Below are 20573 nucleotides of genomic sequence, written 5' to 3'. Positions count from 1 at the left end.
GCTAAAAAGGAGGGAAAAGCTTCCTGGACCCCCTGTGGGGTTGCCATGGTGATGCTGCTCTGCCCAGGCCTGTCAGTGGGGCTGGCCACAGACTCAGGCTTTACCAGAGAGGGCCCCCACTGCATCTTATCCCCCACCCCCCCACTTATGAGATGGCCTCATAGGGCAGAGGCTGGGTACAGTGCCTGACAGGCTCCCAGCTTCCATGGGCCCAGTCGCCACCACCCCAGGCTTGGGGCCAGGGTGGTGGTTCATGGTCTTTCTGCAAACATTCATTCTCAGCCTTGGACTCTCAAAACAAATCCTCATCTCAGCCCTCTGAGAGGCTGAGGCAGGAAGAAGACAAGTTCCAGCCCAGGCTAGGGCAGCTTGGTGAGACCTGTCTCAAAAAATAAAAAAGGTCTGAGGATGGAGCTCAGTGCAAAGGCCCTAGGTTCAGCTCTTACTACCAAAAAATAATTTTAAAAAAGATACAGATGGAGGAAAGAGATCACAGGGCCAATCACAGCTGAGCTGGGCAGGGGACCCGGCCTTCCGGTGTGACTCCTGGACCCCTCCCACCGTTGCCCCTTGGTCCTCCTGCCCACTGCTTCTCACCACCAGACTTTGTCCTCATTGAGGATAGGCAAAGGTCAGCTCTCCTCCCCAGGGCAGAAGCAGGCTTCCACAGCTGTGAACCTCACATTTTGCTTCAGGTGGAGAAGAGCCCTGCAGTGTGCTGCTCTGCCCTGGCCTGGCTGGTACCGTGGGACCTACCAGAGGGATTCGGGCTGAACAGCACAGGGCCAGGCAGTGTGGGGCCTGGGCTGGAAACTGCTCCTGTGCAGCCTGGGGATGAGTGCTGCTCGTGGGCAGAATGGAGAACGTGGCCACCTATGCTCCCTGGGCCGTGTCTGTGTGGGCCTGGGACCCATCTCTGTTCAGCCCAGCAGGCGCACCTGCCCTAAGGAGGGAAGGCACACTAGAGGCATGCTCCCAAGTCCGGGCACAGACTGCAGCATATCTCTCATCCCAGGATCCATGGCATCCTGGGTTTGGGCTTCTGGGTGTGATTGTTCATTGTGAAGTTTACTTCAGGCCCTGGGGACTCAGGTGGGAGCAGGGTGCGCAGCATCCAGTCCTGCAGACAACTTCTTTTCAGGAGCGTACGTGGCCAGCTCTGCCTGGTGCCACCCAAAACAGGTGGTTTCCTAGGCCAGTGTTATAGTATAGACCTAGATGTCCCCCAGAGTCTCCTGTGTTCACAGCTGTGACTTTGGAAGGTGATAGATCACAGGCTCTGTGCTCATCGGTGGATCTATCATGGATGAGTTCAGAGCTGAATGTCCTGTAGGAGGTGGGGCCTGGCTGAAGGTGGTCACTGGGGTGTGACCTGGAAGGGTGTGTTCTTGTCCCCAGCCCCTCCCTTCTCTGTCTGCCCCCTGGTGGCCATGAGGTGAGCAGCTTTCCCAGGCCCTTCCACCGTGATGTTCCTGCCTAGGACACCTCCCATCGACTGAACCAGCTGTAACCATGAGCCAAATTACATTCTCTTCCTCTAAGGTGTGGGTATCAGGGGCTGTGCCCAGCAATAGGACAGTGACTGAGATATGAACATCAATGGCAGATGCTCGAGGACAGCCCCCAGTCCCTGCGTGCACATCTGTCACCGAGGTCCACTGAGAGCCCGATGGGGTCCCTGTGGGCCCAGGCAGTCCTTCCACCACCCAGAGGCGCAGCAAGGAGCCAGCAACTCTGCTCCCTGTGGGAAGAATGTGTGTGTGGCTTGGCACAGGCTCCAGAGTCCCTGCTTTGCACCCATGTCCTCATCCTGTGCGTGGCTCACAGTGCTGTAGGGCTCTCTGCCGGGCCTGGTGTGGGGACAAGGGCCCAATCTGCACCCTCTGCCTGGCCCCAGCTTTGCCATTGGAGGGCACCTGCCCTACTCCATTTCTTGGATTCCCGCTGTGCCTGTGGTTAAATACCAGATGCAATCAAAATACAGTGAATGTTTAGATGAACAAAATGTAATACAGTAAGACACACGGCCATGAATCCTCTCAAACTCCTCCTTTTGTTTCAAACACACTCATCCCATTATCCTTGCCACTTTCTGCAGCAGCTCTGGAGTCCTCTTTCCTGAATGTCTTTCCAGGTGGGATCAAAAGTACAGGGAATGCTACTACTGTCCAGAGCCCTTCCCTGGAAAGACAGCTCATAAAAACACGATGCTGTATCCTCATCCACCTTAATCATGGGATCTGGCACCATGTGACCTCTGGCTCTTCTCCAAAGTCATAACGACCATGAAAGGGAGAGGTTTGAATCCAGGACATGGAGGCATCCAGGACAGCACAGCTAAAGACCCTCAAGAAAGAGGACTCCGGACCTGCTGCAGAAAGTGGCAAGGACAGTGGGTGTGCTCAAAGCCAAGCAGAGGATTATGAGGGGGATTTCTCACAATGTCTCTTTCACTGTGACAAGTTTGTTTTCATTTAACCATTCTGGGTTGGTTTGTCTTCTAATGATTAGATGCTAAGAAAAACATGGTCAAATATTCATCCTGCCCTTACACTTCCTGATCACAGCCATGGTGCCGCATGCCCTCTGTCGGTGCACTGGAGCATGTGTTACATTTAGCCCATTGCTAAGCTCTTGGGTCTTAGGCAGGGCTTTGAACATCTGAGCCCTTTTCCTCCTTAGCACAACACTGTGAAATGGGAATGGAGGTCACCAACTGCACAGATGGAGAAACAGAGGCACAGGCAGTGCCATAGCTTGCCTGGGCCACACAGCTGGGAGCAATACCATTGCACGGAACCAGCCTGCTGGCCAGATTCAGGATCTTCACAGCTACTGTGCCTTGGTCCAGGGTGGCCCAGAAGTGTCTCTGCCTTCCCAGCATGCAGGACAATGTCGAGTTCACCAGAGATGCTCAGAGATGCTCCCAGCACTCAGGAGGCTAAGGCGCGAGGATTGCTGCAAGTTCAAGGCCAGCCTGGGCTACAGGCTGAGACCCTACCTGAAAAATAAATAAATAAATTTGTCAAATGAGCAAATGGAAAAGCGAATAAATGAAGAAGTTGTCTCATACTCAGGGAGTCTCAGAGAAAGTGTCCACTGCATGCACCCTCCTTCTCCTCTTCAGTGCTGGGGATTGAACCCGGGCCCTTCACACTGAGCTGCATCTCAGCCCTTTTTTATTTTTTATTCTGAAATAAGTTCTCTCTAAATTGCTAAGTTGTGCGGGCTGAGCTAGAACCTGCCCGTGGGCCCCGGAGCCCAGCCAGCCAGCTCTGACATCGGACCTGTGCACTGTACCTCACTTCTATTCCTACAGCCCTGCCCACTGGCTGAGGAGGGTCCCCCATGCACTCACATCTGCACTTTTGCTCTAAGGATGTATGTGTGGCCCCAGAAACCTCCAAATTATTTAGAGCTGTATAATGAAAATAATGGCTTGCTAAGTGTGACGGTGTAGACCTGTAATCCCAGCACTCAGGAGGCTGAGGCAGGAAGATCCCAAGTTCGAGGCCAGCCTGAGCAATTCATTGAGATACTAAAAAACATAAAGGTCTGGGGATGCAGCTCAGTGCAGAAGACTTGGGTTCAGTCCCCAGTACTGCCAAATCAATCAGTCAATCAATCAGTCAATCCTTGTTGAGCAAGGGCAGGTTGAATATTTGACCATGCTTTTCTTAATTTAATCATTAGAAGAAAAACAAACCCAGAATCTATCAGCAGGGCAGAGACCTGGCCCCTGTGAAGTCCCAGCCTCATCTTCGCGGGGCCTGGAAGCACAGGCACCAGGCAGCAGTGCCGGCGTGTCTGTCCCACGCTCAGTCCGAGGCAGCAAAATGTCCTGCAGTGTTTGCAGTCAGCCAAGCAGAGCCAGCACTTGTAGCTCGGCTGGGATTCGTTCCTTCCTGTGGCAGCGGCTCAGCACATGGCCTCACAGTAGGAGCCTTCCAGATTCTACGGGCAGCACCTGCAGGAGACACTGGGTTCGGCTGTCACCCAGGCCCCTGGCAGAAGCCACCGTGCCTGTCCCGGGAGCATCATGCAGTCCCCCGCTGGGTCCCTGGGTCCCCGAGTTTTGTGTATTCACAGAGCCTCAGTACCCCCGGCTGGGTGGCGATGGGGTGGCCCTGGGGGCCTGTCATTTCAGAAGCACTGTCCCCGACAAGGCTGGGGACAAGAACTTCCTCAGAGATGGAGGGCGACACGACTTTCCTGACTGTAGATGCCACAGAACACACTGCTACTGGGCGAGTCCAGGACTCCAGAGTGACGGGAATGGAACTCAGAGCCGCGAGCTCGTTTCTGGGAAGGGGCTGGCCCATGTGGGCGCGGGCTGTGGCGCCCACATGGGGAATGTCTGGCCTGGATGCTGCCCTGGGGTCCTCTGCCTTTTTCTTCTGGGGGAGCTGCATCGTGGGGTGAGAAGAGTCCCAACTTTATGTTCTAGTTTCTGTAGCTTGCCTGAACATGCTAATGGCCTCTATTGTGTGACAGAGATCGATTTTGCTTATAATCAGCAAATGACAGCATGACTGAGTTCTGTTGTTTGAGACAGTGTCTTGCTATGTAGCCTGGTGACTTCAAACTCATGATCCTCCTGCCTCAGCCTCTCGATGCTAACGGAAATGACTTAAAATGGAATGCCATGGTCTCGGCCTCTAGAATGGGGATGAGCAGCAGACTAAAAGGAGAGCCCCCCCTACCCCCCCACCCCGCACCCTTGGAGAAGAGTAGAGAGAGGTGAGCAGCCTCAGCCCAACCCTACGCCTCCATCCAGACTCTGCTGCCCTCTGGCGGGGATTCCTGGGTTAGAGCACCAAGGCCTGCACCTCAGTCTGCATCCTAAAGTGAGGCTTGACAGCGGCCTGCTGGGGGTCACCAGCCCAGATGAGTGTGTGTGTGTGTGTGTGTGTGTGTGTGTGTGTGCAGGGGGTATGCGTGCATGTGTGTGAAATTGCTGCTCTCCAGGGACATTCTGCAAACATGCTGACTTTGATCAGAGTAAATCGAAGATAGAGGACCTGCACTCAGAGTGGGAAGAAGAAGGAGGGAGGGAGAAGGAGGGGTGTGGAGGGAGGAGGAGAGAGAGACTCGTTTCACCAAAAACATTCCAAGGGAGCACTTTCCCCAAAAGCAATATTTTGCAAAGAAATGAGACCAAGTTAGATCATGCCAGAAATAGTGGTTCACTTTTATCAAACTCCTAAATGCTGCTCCCTGTATATGTATCTGCTCTAGATCTAATTCGCCAGGTCTTCCTGGAGTGGGGATACACCTGGGTCCCTGAGAAATGTCCTGTTGTTATTTCAGCCTTAATACGAATGCATCAGGCCATCTGAGAGCGCACTACTCAGTGGCATCAAATTGAAGGCAGTTCACATAAATGAGCTGATCAACAAAGATGGTGAACGTTTAAATAAGAATGCTCATTACAGTAAAAGACATGCTGCCACTAATCTGCCTCAAAATACTCAAAATAGAGCCAGGTGTGGTGGTGTACACCTGTCAGCACTCTGGAGGCTGAGGCAGGAGGGTCACTGCAAGATTGAGGACAGCCTGCATTATGCAGTGACCCTGTTTCAAAAAACAAACAAAAATATTCAAAAATCTACCCTCTTCTTTCAAAGACAGATGGCCCATTATTTTTGGCAATGTCTTTTGTTGTAATGAGCTAATAAGTTGAATATTCTCCATACTGTGTGTGCATCTCCATTCCCTTTCCAGATTTCTTGCAACTGCCTCTCTGTCACACTTAAGGTAGCAATTTAGGGTCCCATCCTGCACTGTCTCCCTCTTGATGGCTTAGGACATTTCTGAAATTTAAAAATAATCCTCCACCCTCATTTAACAGTCTTTATATTTATCAAATTCTTTTCTGTATGGAATCTTATAGAACTCTGAACAAAACCCTGGGAGGCAGATATTAATTTATTTGCAACTGAGGAAGAGCCTGAGTGCTGCAAGTTTAAGTGGCCTCCTTAAGGTCACCAAAGGGCAGCACCTGGCATGGGCCGGTCTTGCCATTGGGTGACTGCGCCCTGCACACACCACACACTTGTGTTGTCAATCAACAACCTGCCTTTTATGCCCCAGGGCCCTGAGGACAGGCATATGGAAGGACTGTCCTGCTCTGTGTCACCTGGAACCTCTGGGGGACAGGAAGGCTGGTGACTCCAGCACAGGAATGCAGAATGCCAGGTGGCTCCTGCTTGATGCTGAGGTCACCCACAGAACCTCTTCGCAGGCTGGGTGGGGTAGGAGCACTGACTGGTGACCTCACCCAGGCCAGGCACACACAAATCTCAGAAAATTAAAGCCAAATCTGAGCCTGGCACAGTGGTGCATGCCTGTGATTCCAGTGCTTGGGAGGCTGAGGCAGGAGGACTGCAAGTTTGAGATCAGCCTGGGCTACATGGTGAGACCCTGTCTCAAAAACCAAATGAAAAGAAAAACAAACAGAAACAGACCCCAAATATGGTGGTAGAGAGTAAAAAAAAGAAATCAACTAAAATAACATTTACAACCTTAGAATGAAAAAAAAAAAAAAAAAAGACACTGTATCAGCTACTCAAAGGCACTGCAGGGTGGTTAAGCTCTGAGCTTCCCAGGAGGCAGGTGGAAAGGCCCAGGAGCACTGGGGCGCTGGGCGGCTCCCAGCGGCCCCTCACTCTCCCCTTCTGCGTCCTGAGAGCTGAAGGCAGCTGGTGCCCTCTTTCTGGCAGGCTTTGCAAACAGGCGCGGCCCGCCTCGGGGTCCCCAAGGGAGCAGAAAGGCCTCAGCTACAGGGCCTCCCACCTCCCGCCTTCTAGGAGCAAACGGAAATCACAAAAATTCAGCCTTGAGAGGAGTGTGACACCTCAGAGGCAGTGGGAGCAAGCAAGGCGCCTCTCCCTCTCCGCCTTTCCGGGGAAGGCGCTTCTGGACCTCCGCTTCCCGCGCTCTGGTGTCTTCACCGTCCTGCGAGGCACTCTTGGCAGAGCCTAAATCCTCTTGGTTATTCCTCAGCCCAGCACCTCGTCCGAGCCCGAGCAATCAGCCAGGAGGCACCGTGGCGGGCGCCCGGGCCTGCGGTGAGGTTACTCATTCTCACGGTAGAGACCGGAGTCTGAGGCTGCGAGCGGCCGAGCTGGCTGAGGGCAGAAGCGCCGGGGTCGCGGGCAGGGCGGGTGTGCCGTCCAGGTGTGGCCCCAGATGTGGCCTCTTCACCTTCAGCCAGGCTGCAGGTGGCGTCCACCGCCGCTGTCCGGGACAGATCTCCCGACACCGGCCTCTGCTAAGGGTGCTTCCGGCCAGGGTCGGGGCGTCCGCACCCACGGGACCCGACAGGACCCCAGGCTCGGGCTCTGAGCGCTGTTCTCGGCACCAATCAGCATTTGAATCCCGCGCTGTCTGCAGGACCAATCAGAAGCCACCATTCCTCACACTTCGTTTACATATGGGTAGGACCAATCAAATGACTGTTTCCGATCCTTCATTTACAGCTCGTGAGAGACCGTGTGTTTCCCGAGACGACCTACCCCGGCGCAGGCTTGGCTTCCACAGGACAACGGTCCGGGGCGCACGCCCGCAGCGGGCGATCCAGGTTATCCGGACGCTGAGCTCACCCTTCCCTCCGTCTGCAGGCCCGCCCTCGCCCTGCAGGGCGCGCTTCCTGCTGTGCTCTCAGGACGGCCCGCTGTCGCTGTCCCCGCAGACTCGGCTGGGAGCCCGGCACCCCACCTGGGAGCCCTCCCGGCTCGCTCTGTGACCCTCAGCGACCCGGCGCAGGCCAGGTCGGGGAGCCCTTGCTCCCCCGGGAGGGCCGAGCTGCGGATGAGTGGCGGCGGCGGAGGGAGCTGACACCCGCGCTGCAGCTGCCAGCAGAGCCAGGACACCACCACTTCTGGAGCAAAGGCGGCGCTTCCGTGTGAAGAGCAACCGGGCGGGACTCTGGTTCCAGAGCCGTGAGCAGGAGACCTGCTCCCGTGGCCGGCAGAGCGCGAGTCTGCCATTAACTCCGCAGGGATTTGCGAAGATTTCCCGCTTAAACTTGTAAATTTCAGAGTACTGTATTGTTGAGGGTCTTTACCAGGTGGGATAAAAAATACGGTGACTGCTGCTGCCGAGCGCCTTCCAACGGCAAGGCAGCTCGTGAAAACATGACGCTGTGTCCTCACTCACTTTAGTCACCAGATCTGGCACCCTGCGACTCCTGGCTCTTCCCCAAAGTCCAGATGACCAGGAAAGAGAGACGTTTTGAATCCATTCAGGACAATGAGGCAGCCAGGACAGAGCAGCTAAAGACCCTCCGGAAAGGGGACTCCAGAGCTGCTGCAGAAAGTGGCTCGGAGGATGGGAGCAGTATCTTCGAAGTGCGGGGAGGATTTTGAGGGGCATTCACGGCAATGTGTCTTTTACTGTAATAATTAAAAAATTTTAAGCATTCATCATATTTTTTCAGTCATAGGAAATTACATGTACAGAGACGGGAAAGATTTTGGGAAGCTATGCATTAAAAAAAATGAAAATGTATACACTGAACAACTGTGTCAGATTCTGCACTTGCACTGTGAATCCAGAGGTTAATTACAGTGAAAATCCCAAGAACCCGTACTGGATTGCTATGGAGTGCTTGTTTCAAACCCCCTAGGATATGAAGTATAATATGTGTATTCTATTAGTTGTAAATTATATGTATGGAATACTACATAGTATGTATCATGTTATCAATCAAAATAAAAATATGTGTGTGTGTGTGTGTGTGTGTTAATGTGGATTGAGCCCAGAGCCTTCAAACTGATCTATATACCCATCCCCTCTTTTTATTTTTATTTTCCAGACAAGGTCTTTCTAAGTTGCTATGTTGCTTAAACTGGGCTTGAACTTTGGATTCTCCTGCCTCAGCCTCTCCAGAGTGCTGGATTTACATGCGTGGGCCACAATACCTGGCTAGAAATATAAAGTTTGAAGCCATAAAGCTGGAACCAAATACACCTGAGTGTGCTAGCATGTTCTTCTGCTCCAAGCCCACCCTCTTCTTAGAGAGTTCGTGTCCCCAAAAAGAGGCAGAGGCAGAAACTGCAGGGCACACAGCGTGGGGAGAGGAGCGCATAGTCGCGGGTGGGAGTGACCATGTGGTCCTGCGATGGACTTGATCCAGATGGAGGGCGGGGCCACGGGATGGGCGGGACCCTTCAGGAGGGTGAGATCTGGGCCGGCGTAGCCATGGGCTGAGCATGGCCGCCCCTCTGGGGGAGTTTTGTAGCTGAGGACGAGGACTGCGACTCCGACCTTGTGTCTAGGAGACCTGTGGCCTCACCCACCCACTCCCTTCTGAGTCCCTGTTTAGGGGAAGGAATGAGAGCCTCTCTGAGCACTGTGGGGTGATGGTCTGAGAAAGACTTGGCCTGTGCAGCCCAGACTCTGCACATGGGAAGAGCTCTGTGTGCTCTACCTTCTGATTTTCAGATGTTTGGTCCCTACACCTAGCCCTCTATGTCGTGTGTAAAGGTGACTCTTCAGTAACACCACTAGACAAACCAGCAGCCAACATTCCCCATGCAAAAGCAGTGTGGGCCCTGAATCCATCAGCTGGTGAACAATAACCCAGAACCAGTACCGCCTGCCCCTCCCCCATGGTGGAATATTATGCAGCCACAGAAATGGATAGAGTATGATGCCTGCTCCAACACAGATAAACCCTACCAACCTACACTGCCAAGAGGAAGCCAGACAAAGGTCCCATATTCTACAGATGCATTCATAGGAAATGCCTGGAACAGAGGTGGGAGAATGACGAGGGAGTGTCTCGTGGGTATGATATGATGCAACCACTGTAGGATGGAAGTAGAGATGGTTGTGCAGCATTGGAAATGCACAGAGTGTTGCTCACAGTGAATTTTATGTTTCTTTTACTCCTTGTACAAGAAGCAACATCTTAGCACCTTCCGTCTGAGGTGCAGCACGGCACGAAGTGCCTTTGCTTTTAGGCTTGGACTCCAGCTGCAAAGCAGTCCATGCCTGAAGCACTGGGCTTGGAAGAGCTTTGCTCAAAGTGGTCAGGGTCACATGCTCCTTGCACTGGCCAGGTGCTGAGCAAGGCTCTGGGACGGTCAAGTTGATGAAAGGAGGTGGCAGGAAAGGCATTTTCCCCATGCAGGTGTCACGGTTTAGATCCAAATGTCCCTAAAAGCTGCATGTGTGCAGAGATGGGGTCTTTGGAAACTGATTGGATGATGGGGGCTTAGGAGGTGGGGCCTGGTGGAGGGGCAGCATCAGGGGCTGGGCCTGGAAGGGTTCCTCTCCCTCCTGCCTCTCCCTCTCTCTAGTTCCTGTGCACCATGCTGTGAGCAGCTCTCCTCCGCCAGACCCCCTGTGCCCTGTGCTCTGTGTCCTGTCTTGGAGCAGCTGATCATGGACTGAACCCTTTGCAAACCATTAGCCAGAATAAACCTTTCCTTTACACTGTGGGTGTCGGGTACTGTGTCCCAGCGAGGGAGACAGGACTTAGAGGATTGGGATGGATGCAGGCAGAGCCCAGTGGCCCTGGGGATCTGGTCCTGCAGAGCATCCTCTGAGCCCCAGCTGTGCTCAGCTTAGGGCCAGCAGCCCCTTGCCTGAATGATCAATAAACCAGACAGGGCCCTGTGCAAGACAGAGCTGCAAGCAGGTAATTAAGCAAACTTCTCATGCAAGCCTCCTTCCGGGGATTTATTGAGATTTAAATAATTAAGCCCGGGCAGGTCAGTTAGGAGAGAAACAGCAATGCACAAGAGCTGCAGCCCAACTGCTGTGGCTGGGGAGGGGTAGTGTGAGTCCAGGTGTGGGGTGAGCGGAGTGGGAGACCCTGGCCCACCCAGCCCAGCTTCAAAGCCCAGCCCCCGAGTCCTGCAAGCTGCGGTCTGGCCTTGCGCCCTCTCTGGGGCTCCATTTGCATCTTTCCTCCTGGAATCCCCAAAACGCCAGCCCAAGCAGCCTTTCCTCAGCCTCCCCTGGGCCTGCCCGTCTCCTGACGCCCCCATGTGGACTCTTGGGCTGGGCCAGACCCGAACTTCCCACTACAGGGCTGCACTGCCTTGGTGTCCACCCAGCAAGGTGCGACTGCTCCAGGGTGACCCAGGGACATTTCCGGCGCTCTTCTGTGCTCGCCTTTGCTCCGGTACTGAGGCCCCTGGTTCCATTTCCCCCTGTGGGTCATCTCTTCTTGGTTGTTCAGCCTCTCAGACAAGAGACTGCCCAGTTCACCTCCCAACCACTAGTATCTTGTGATTCCTGTGTTGAGTCCTCTATTCTTGGCCCCAGATCTGGGGAATAGTGTGCTCCTGAACTGAGAATGGTTCAGATTTGGGGAAGATGTTACTGGGAATTGAACCCAGGGCCCTTCTTACTGAGGACACATTCAGTTCTTTTTTTAAAAATGTTTTTGAGGCAGAGTCTTGCTAAGTTGCCCAGTCTGGGCTCAATTTGAGATCCTCCTGCCTCAGCCTCCCAGAGTACTGGGCTCACAGGTGTGCACCACCATGCTGGGCTGTGGTGTGTATTTAGTATATCAACAGCTTTGTGAGCCTTGGGGTAGCCCCATGCTATCAGTCACATTAATAATCTTGTTGCAAAAGTAGGAATATTCCCCTTAAAAGGACTAATTAAAGGTAACATTTGCTTCAGTTCAGATGAGGTCAGATTTTGTGCAGATAAGTTGAGAAAAACTGCATTAGCTGGGCCTTTCTGCCTGGAGTCAAGGATAAGGGACTGTGGACCTGTATTCCTAAGGGACCACCAGTTTCCTCCAGGGCTGCAGTTGGAGGGAGCAAAGGGCTGTTTTAGTACTTTCCCAGGAGACACGGAGAACGTGGAACCACAGCTTGCATCAGGTGAGTAGAGTGGCGCTGACCAGGCCACCGCACGGAGTCTCCGTCTCCCAGCAGAGTGCACGGAGTTGCCGGTGCACGGAGTCTCTGCCTCCCAGCAGCCCTTCGAGAAATCACCTCAGCTGCTTCCTAGCTCGCCCGGGCTGGGGTCAGGCTTGCCATCCAGGGGGACTTGGGCTCTGTGTGTGGTAGTTTAGAAGGTCACATCTTACACATCTTGCAGCTGCACAGCTACCATGGGCCCCTGTTCCTTCACTGCCACCTCCATTGTCTCCTCAGCTGATAATCTGGTCCTTGAACTGGCAGAGCAGGTGGCCTGGAAGGTGGGACAAAAGGATAGGCATGGGTGAGCGAAAGAAAATGTACAAGTCCCAGGGAGGCAGTGGAGATGCTGATTTGCAGCTTAAAAGAAGAACGGCCTTCATATGGCGGGCTCCTTTCCAGGCCAGGTAACCTGGGTGTCACCTCCCTTGGAAAATATAGATGCGAGGCCAGCAGGGGCCTGCAGCCCTCGGAGCTTGGCTTTGGATTTACTGGGGGTCATTAACTGCTGTGCTGGAATATAGGAAAGAGGTGAGAAGATTCAAGAAACTGCTGACCTTTGAGAGGGAATTTGGCCTGTTAGCACTTGGTGCGACTTGGGGAGGAAAAGTATCATCCAGGTGGGAGGAAGCCCTCAGTTGGTTCTGTAGAGTCCCTCACATTTTAACTGCTGATGCATTTTTTAGGGGAGTTGGAACTTGGGAGAGCAGGACCTGACAGAATGTGCATTCCCCTCCATAATTAAAATGCCTAGTTGCAAATCAGTTAAGTTTCAAGAGGGTGGAACTGAGCAGGGCATGGTGACTCATGCCTGCAGTCCCAGGACTCAGGAGGCTGAGGCCGAGGCTGGAGCTTGAGACCAGCCCAGGCTACATAGCAAACTCTTGTTTCAAAAAATCCCCAAACAAAACAACAACGAGAAAGACTCCATAGTGATATTGGAGAAAGAAATACTCAGCAGTATCTGTTGCATCTGCTGAGAACTCAGCAGATCACAGTCTGTCACCATGCCCCCGACCCATCATACTCTGACTTCTCAATAGCAGCACCTGAGCCTCTAAACTGCTGCCAGACAAATGGATCATCCGTGTGCGTGGTCACCCCAGTCAGTCACTGGCTTGGCTTGAATGCCTCAGCTCCCTGGGTGCTCGGATGTGTGGACTCTGAGTGCTGTCTTCCACCCACCATTGATCCCACTGGCCCCCAGCTCCCTCAGCCTTGGGAGGGAACCAACGGGACAAGGGCCTGGTTCAACACCATGATGGCCCCGGGCCCTGAAATTCTGGACCAGAGCCAGCTGCTGCCCCAGCTGGTTCAGTGGGCACTAGCTCTGCGTGTCCCAGGGAGACACATAGTCCTCCTCTTTCTCTTTGTCTTGGTTACTTTTCTCTCTTGCTGGGACAAAATACCCCAATTTATGGTCTGGCATTATCCGTGTTTTCTAGTGATGACCTTAAAGTAACAAGATCTAGTGTGGATATAACTTGCATAAGGCTTGACGTAGTAATGGCATCAATAATACTTTTGCAATCAGCGATCTTTGTTTTAATTTTGATACAGGGTCTTGCTGGATAGCCCAGGCTGTCTTTGAATTTGCTTGCAGTGATCCTCTTGCCTCAGCTTCCCAGGTGCTGCCTACCACTATTAATACTATTCTGGTTTCTTATTTTCTTTCATAATTTAAAGAAATTTAAAAAGGAAAATAGAATAATTTTCTTCCCATTCATTTTTTTTTTGGCTTTCTTCCTTCCTTCCTTCCTTCCTTCCTTCCTTCCTTCCTTCCTTCCTTCCTTCCTTCCTTCCTTCCTTCTGTGAACTCAAGGCCTCTGCACTGAGCTACATCTCTAGCACTTTTTATTTTTTATTTTGAGACCAGGTCTCCCTACATTGCTTAGGCTTGGTTCAAACTTGCCATCCTACTGGCTCAGCCTCCCAGTGAGCTGGGATGATAGCTGTGCACCACCACACCAGCTGCCTGCCTTGTTTCTGTCCTCGGGTCTTTGTGGAAACACCTGCCCTAGCGTTGGACGTGTCCCCCTCCAGCACTCCTTTGCTTCCTAAACTCTGCCTATGTCAGCCCCACAGCACAAAGCTGAATAGCCTGGCTCCCCTTCCCTGTCCCCAGGATGTCATTCATTGCCATGGCAACCAGCCACCTCAGCTTTTAGCTGCAAAAGGGAGCTAAGTGCTGTGCTGGCCAAAGTGTTCAGGAGATAAAGGTCACATGGAGCATGCTCTTCAGCCTACCTAGCCAGGCCGCTGTCCCCAAGTGTAAATGCACTAAACCTGAGATTGACCACCAGGAGTGCCCAGCTCTCGCCCTGGACACACGGGCTGGCTTGGAATCGACAAATAATTACACCCTTGCCCATTTGGCTCTACTTCAGGACAGAAGATGAATTAGATATTGAGCAAAATTATTGGCTGGGTGAAAAATAGATGTTCTTGAGCCAGAAAAGAATAAAAGAGGCGGCGGAAGGCTGTGAATGGCCATTAGAGAGTGACAAAAGATGTCCTGTGGGGATAAAGGTCACCTTCAGAAAGAAATACCAAGGCCAGAGAAGCCTGGGGAATAGTACAACCCGGAGCCCGCAGCCCAGCCAGGAGTGGGGCTGCCCAGCTGGCTGTGCCCTTCCCCACTCCCATCCATGGGGAAACAGAGGTATCCCTGTCCAGGGTCGTGCTCTCCCGAGTGTTCGCTGCACACCATTTCTGTGTGGCTCCCAGATGGGCCCTGCCCTTAGAACTGAGGAAGACGGGAAGGCGGGGTGGTATGTGCTGTCATCCCGAGTTCTGGGATGCCGAGGCAGGAGGAGGGTCAGTTCAAGCCCAGCCTGAGGCATCTTAGGGACTTAGTGAGATACTGTCTCAAAATAAAAAAACAAAGAGGGGCTGGGTGTACAGCTCCGTGTGAAGGCGCTGGTTACAGCCCCAGAATCACACACCCGCGTGCGTGCACACACACACACACACACACACACACACACACACACATACAACAAAGGCAGAAGAAAGGAAATGATTTGGATGCTGGCTGTAATCCTAAATTCTTCACTTCAAAGTAAGCCATGAACCTTGCTGGGCCTAGCATTGCTGGGCCTTGCATTGGCCACCAAGCAATGAGAGTGTGGCAGCTACTCCATTCAGAGCTATTCGACTGAGGGCACATGGCTCACCCTTTGCCTCCGCCAGCAGCCCTGGGAAGGGAGGAGCGTGGCTCTCAGTGTGCAGGCCCAGGATGCCGACCTCTGGGAAGCCCCGGTTCCCTGGCAATGCTGTGGGAGTAGGAAAGTCCAAGGCTTAGGTTTGCTGTGGGATTCAGTGGGGAGCAGGTTTGCCATCCAGCCCTGAGTGGAGCAGGCATCTGGTACCTAGGATGGAAGGACAGCGTCTGCTGTTATGGTGTCAGTTAAGCTGTCTCAATTTCCCTTTCGTAAGCAGGGAGAGGATGTTGCACTTTCCCAGACTAGGCTCCAACTTGGGATCCTCTTGCCTCAGCCTCCCACAGTGTCCAGCCATGACTTCCTACTTTAAGGCACCAAGTTGAGCTGACAGGACCCCACATTTTTGAGCATCAGAGCTCAGAAGCTGCTGTGCTCACCCACCTGTGTGAGGGACAGGGGAGACAGAGACCTGGGCTTGAGCGACACAGACAGTCTGCACCTAGTCTCCCAGTCTCCTCAGCCACGTCTGCTGGTGACCTTGACCAGCTTCTCATCTGTAGGAGGAACAGCGATTTCCCATGTGCAGAGATGTGTAGATGGGCTGTGGCAGACCACGAAGCCCCCAGGCACATCCGGTGCTCCATTCTGCGGCGGGACCCCGAGGAGCACGCGAACTGTTGATGTCCCCAGACCTTCCCCTCACCCGACACACTTCCCTCTGGAGTGACCCCAGCTCCAAGTCCTGCTAGGTGCCCTGAGGGAGCTACTGTGCACTGAGAAGTGTGGGGAGCAGTGCTGAGCGACAGACTGGCTGCAGCTGCATGGCTCGCCCCAATCTTCAGCTCCACATCTGAGCGGGACAGAGCAGCCTGCACCCCAGGAAGGAAGGAGCTGGAGCTGGGCATGGTGGTACGTGCCATAATCCCAGGACGCTGGGAAGCTGAGGCAGGAAGATTCAAAGTCCCAGCCCAGCCTAGGCAATTTAAGGATTTATTTATTTCATAAGGCGATGTTAAGGATTAACTAGATAATATTTGTAAAAAGCTTTGAGCAGAGCCTGAGCTTAGTAAGTGTTACTAGTATTACTCATGCAGTATTTGTTACATAGTAACAGTTGAGAGCTTCCTACCAGCAGATGGAGTCACCTGTCTCACAACGTCCTGTGTGTGTGTGTGTGTGTGTGTGTGTGTGTGTGTGTGTGTGCTCGCGTGTGTGTTCGTGTGGGATTCGGGACTGAATGCAGGGATGCTGTACCACTGAGCTACACCCCTAGCCCTTTTCATTATTTATTTTGAGCCTGGGTCTTGCTAGTGACACAGCTTGGCCTTAAACTTTCATCCTTCTGCCTCAGTCTCCTAAGTAGCTGTAACTATAGGTGTGCCCACCACACCAGTCCACGCACCTTTCCCGTGCTGGAGAATGTCCTTGTTGTCAGGGTGGGGGTGGACCCCTCCATCTGGACTTGCTGAGGGCAACGTGTTCGAGGAGCCACTAGGGGTCCCTGCCCTGTGGGTACCCGCTGGCCCCTGGGGCACAGGCCCCTCCTGTGGCACGGGAAGCCCCCACCAAGGGGGAGCACAGACCTGAGCTGCGGGGAGAAGCCCAGGCCTGCTTTGCTTGTTTCTGCCAAACTTAGGAGGAGTTACTGGCCGCTGATGGGCACAGCTGAGCCCAGTGCGCTTCCTGTCAGGCACCGCTGCCCGGGATGGGGGCATCCAGCACTGTGGCCACTGCAGCCATGGTGTGCTCCATGTGGGGCTCCACATGGGCTCTCGAGGGCTTCCTAGACCTTGGAGTCCCATGGGAATATGTAGGAGTCTACACTGGGGCCTGGGGATTGAACCCAGGGCCTCACTGAACTATACCCGCAGGGTTCTGTTTTTGATTTTGTTTTTGTTTTTGTTTTTGTTTTTTTTTATTCTTAGGCAGGGTTTCACAAAATCACTAAGTTGCCTAAGTTGGTGTGATCTTGGAACCCTCCCACCTCAGCCTCCCAGAATGCTGGGATTACCAGTGTTCCCCAAGAGGCCTAGCTTGCTAGCTTTCTTAAAGCACAAGGTCATTGCACTTAATGTCTGTTCTCCTAACTATAATAGCTCCCTGCCCAACTGCACCTCAAGTTGAAGTGTGAAGAGTGTCCCCTCCCCACATCCAGTCCCCAGGGACGAGAGGGCCCCAGGCCCAGGCCCCACACCCAGGAGTGCACTGCAGGTCTCCTGCTGCATCGCTCGCTGCCTGGGTCCCCAGGACTGGGGTGTGGGTGGAGTTAGCACAGGGGTGAAAGAGTCCTATGTGTGCATTGGATGCCAGCCTTGGGTTTGCTGAGTGCTTCTGGAAAGCCAGGCCTCCGTGCTGAGCACCCCAAGCCTTGCTTCCCCCACTCCCAGCTTCCCCAGCACAAGGTGGACCCTGAACATCAGGATCCTCTGTCCTGTCACTGCCCCTTGCTGACACTGCACTGGCTTCTCCTCCTTCTTCCTGCCCATCCCTGACCCTCCTCTAGCCTGCCTCCTGCTCTGTTGCTTTTCAAGGACACTAGGTCCAAGGTACAGGTGTACCCTACCTGTCTGCGGCAGTTACCCATGCTGCATAGCCAACTTCAGCCAACACAGTGACCGCAGACAAGAGGGTCAGTACTTCTCATGGTTCCAGCAGATTAGGAACCAGATGGGGCAGAATGAGTGGTGATGGTGCCATCTCTATCACTTATGATGTCCAGTGGGGCTGGACGCAGGTAGCTCCTTTGCTTGTCGCCACCTTGGTAAGTGTTGTAGTTTAGATGCAGATGTCCCCCCAAAGTTGCTCATGTGTAGAAGGTGACTGGACTATGGGGGTGCCCTGATCATCACTGGAGTCATCCATGGATGAGTTCATGGCTCAGGGAGGTGGGCGCTAGCTGGAGGAGGCCTTGGGATGAGACCTGGAAGGGTGCATTCTTGTCCCCAGCTTCTCTCCTCTTTCAGCTTCCTGGCTGCCATAATGTGAGCAGCTCTCCTTTTCCACACCCATCTGCCATGATGTTCCTCTCTTGGCACAGCTTATTATGGACTGAACCCACTGAAACCATGAACCAAAGTAAAACTCCCCTCCTTTAAATCGTGAGTGTTGGCTATTGTGTCTCAGCTATGAGAAGGTGACTAATACAGTGTGGATGGCCAGCTCAACCTTCAAGATGCCATGTCTTTCTGTGTAGTGTCACATGCCACTCCACAGGGGCTGTCCAAGTAGTCTCCCAGCAAGGCAGCCAGAGTGCATGTGACTTGGGTGATGCCGGTCCCCAGACCACAGGAGTAGAAGCTCTGAGGTCTCTTGAGAAAGAGGCCTGCAGCCTTAGAGCATCCATTCTACTGTGTCCCACAGGTGGAGCACATCTCAGCTCCATCGTGGCAGGCAAGGGTCTAAAATGACTCCTGAGGCTCCTCATAGCCATCATTGGAGACCAGACACCTCCTTCCTTTTCCTTAGTGATATTGAGCACTGGGACCAAGTTTGCATGGCCACATTAAACCTACAAGGACACTTTCTTTTTCTCTTTCTTTCTCTTTCTTTTTTTTGTCTTTTTGGGACAGGGTCTCACTATGCAGTTCAGGCTGGCCTTGAGCTCACTTTGTGGCCCAGGCTGGTCTTGAAATCGAAACAACCCTCCTGCCTCAGCCTCCTGAGTGCTGGGATTATAGGCATGCAGCACCATGCCTGGCAAGGACACTTTCCACAAAGTTCCCACCATGAGCTTCATTGATAAACCCAAGGCAGCCCCAGCTGCCCCTAGAATTCTTGATTAACAACTGCGACAGGTGGAGGGCCTGCGGTGACAGAAAACCCGAGGGTCCATGGCCTTGGTGACCGGGCAGTCCCTGTTGCAGCCACCTCTGTCCAGGGACAGTGTGGAGATGGCTTTCTGAGAGCAGAGTAGGAAGGCAGAGAAGGACAGGGGTGAGTCAATAACAAATGGTTTCTTTCTTTCTGTTAATAAGGCCTGTTCCAGGTAAACACAGGGGACAGTCTGATAACAGAGCCTGTTTGTTGTTTGCCTCTCTGAGTTAGAGCCCTGGTCCCAGGTGCCCTAGGGCTTTCCGCTGTGTCACCGAACACAGAAATCAGCCGACACCAGCACTGCAGGGCTCGTCTTTTGCGGAGATGTGGTGGGAGGTGGCTCTCAGACAAACGAGGGACAGGCTGAGCATGAGACCTGCCAGCAGGAGACCGAGATGGGCACTCACAGAATGCGTCATCACTTCCCAAGAGTAGGAAGAGGTGCTCCTCCAAAACCAGGGGTCCCCACACAATGAATTCAGGAAAACTACAAATTCTAAAGCTGTTCTTATAGCTTATCATTTGTGTTAGTTAGCATGCTCATTACTGAACAGAACACCTGACAGCCACAGCCTGCTGGGGGGAAACGTTCACTGGGCGCAGTCTCAGGGGACTCAGTCTATGGTCACTGCAGCGTCATGGTGGAAGGGTGTGGAGGAGCAAAGCTGCTTAGTTCATGTGGCCGAGAAGCACAGCAGGGGACAGACTGGAGAGGAAGGGGCAAGGAGTCTAGATATAGACTCCAAGGTCACCCTCTATGACTGCTCAGACACACCCAGAAGTGATCTTTACTACGCCCCCAGGGCAGATCCCACGCCAATCATCAAGTTGACACAGTTTAGCTTTGCCAGCACACTAACACATCAGAATGCTAGGGGCTCTGAGAAGCCCTGGACTGTGGAACATGTCTATCTCAGTTTACAAGCGAGCACTTGCGAGACTTGTTGCTATATCTCATGTTTCTTGTTAAGGACAAGTTTCAAGACCGGAAGTCTGAGCAGCATGCGCTGGTTCCTTAGGAAAGCCCAGGAGCCCCAGTCTTCAGTCCCAGAAAGGAATACAAGGGGCCTAAATAGGAGTCAGAATGCATGGGTGGGGCATGAGTTGGACACTCCTGGCTAATCTTCCTGTGTGCTGGAGTGATCGGCCTGGTCTCTATTTTTTCTTTTTTGGTTTTCTTGAGATAGGCTCTTGTTATATTGTTCAACCTGACCTTGAACTATGTAGCTCAGGCTGGTCTTGAACTCAGGATGCTCCTCCTGCCTCAGCCTCCCACGTGCTGGCATTATAGGTGTATGCCACCATCCCTGGCTAGTTAACCTGGTTTCAAGTGCAGAATTACTTGGGAAAGGCTCTGTTGCCCACCATGGGCATGAGACTGGGGGGGGGCGCTCCTTCCATGCCTAAAGGCTGACCTCCAATCCCTGGCCTCTACCAGGTGAGCCAGTCAAGCCTCACTGACTCCCATGGGGTCTGATATATACTGCCAAGGTGACAAACTTCCTGTATGAGTCTGATTTATGAAGCATTGCCTCAAAAATTGGGTCTCATTAGCTGAGAATGAGAAAAAATGGAAGAAAGAGTTCATGAGAGAGAAAGAGAAATGATTATTTGCCTTTTCAAATCACCTCTGCTATAATAGTAAAAGGAGTTTTACATGTATGTATGTATGTATGTATGTATATATACATATATCCAGCCCATATAT

The sequence above is a fragment of the Chinchilla lanigera genome, unplaced genomic scaffold, assembly GCF_000276665.1.
Source record: "Chinchilla lanigera isolate Chin_1 unplaced genomic scaffold, ChiLan1.0 scaffold00086, whole genome shotgun sequence".
Taxonomy (NCBI): domain Eukaryota; kingdom Metazoa; phylum Chordata; class Mammalia; order Rodentia; family Chinchillidae; genus Chinchilla; species Chinchilla lanigera.
The sequence above is the reverse complement of the archived record's forward strand: the minus strand, read 5'-3'. Positions refer to the sequence as shown.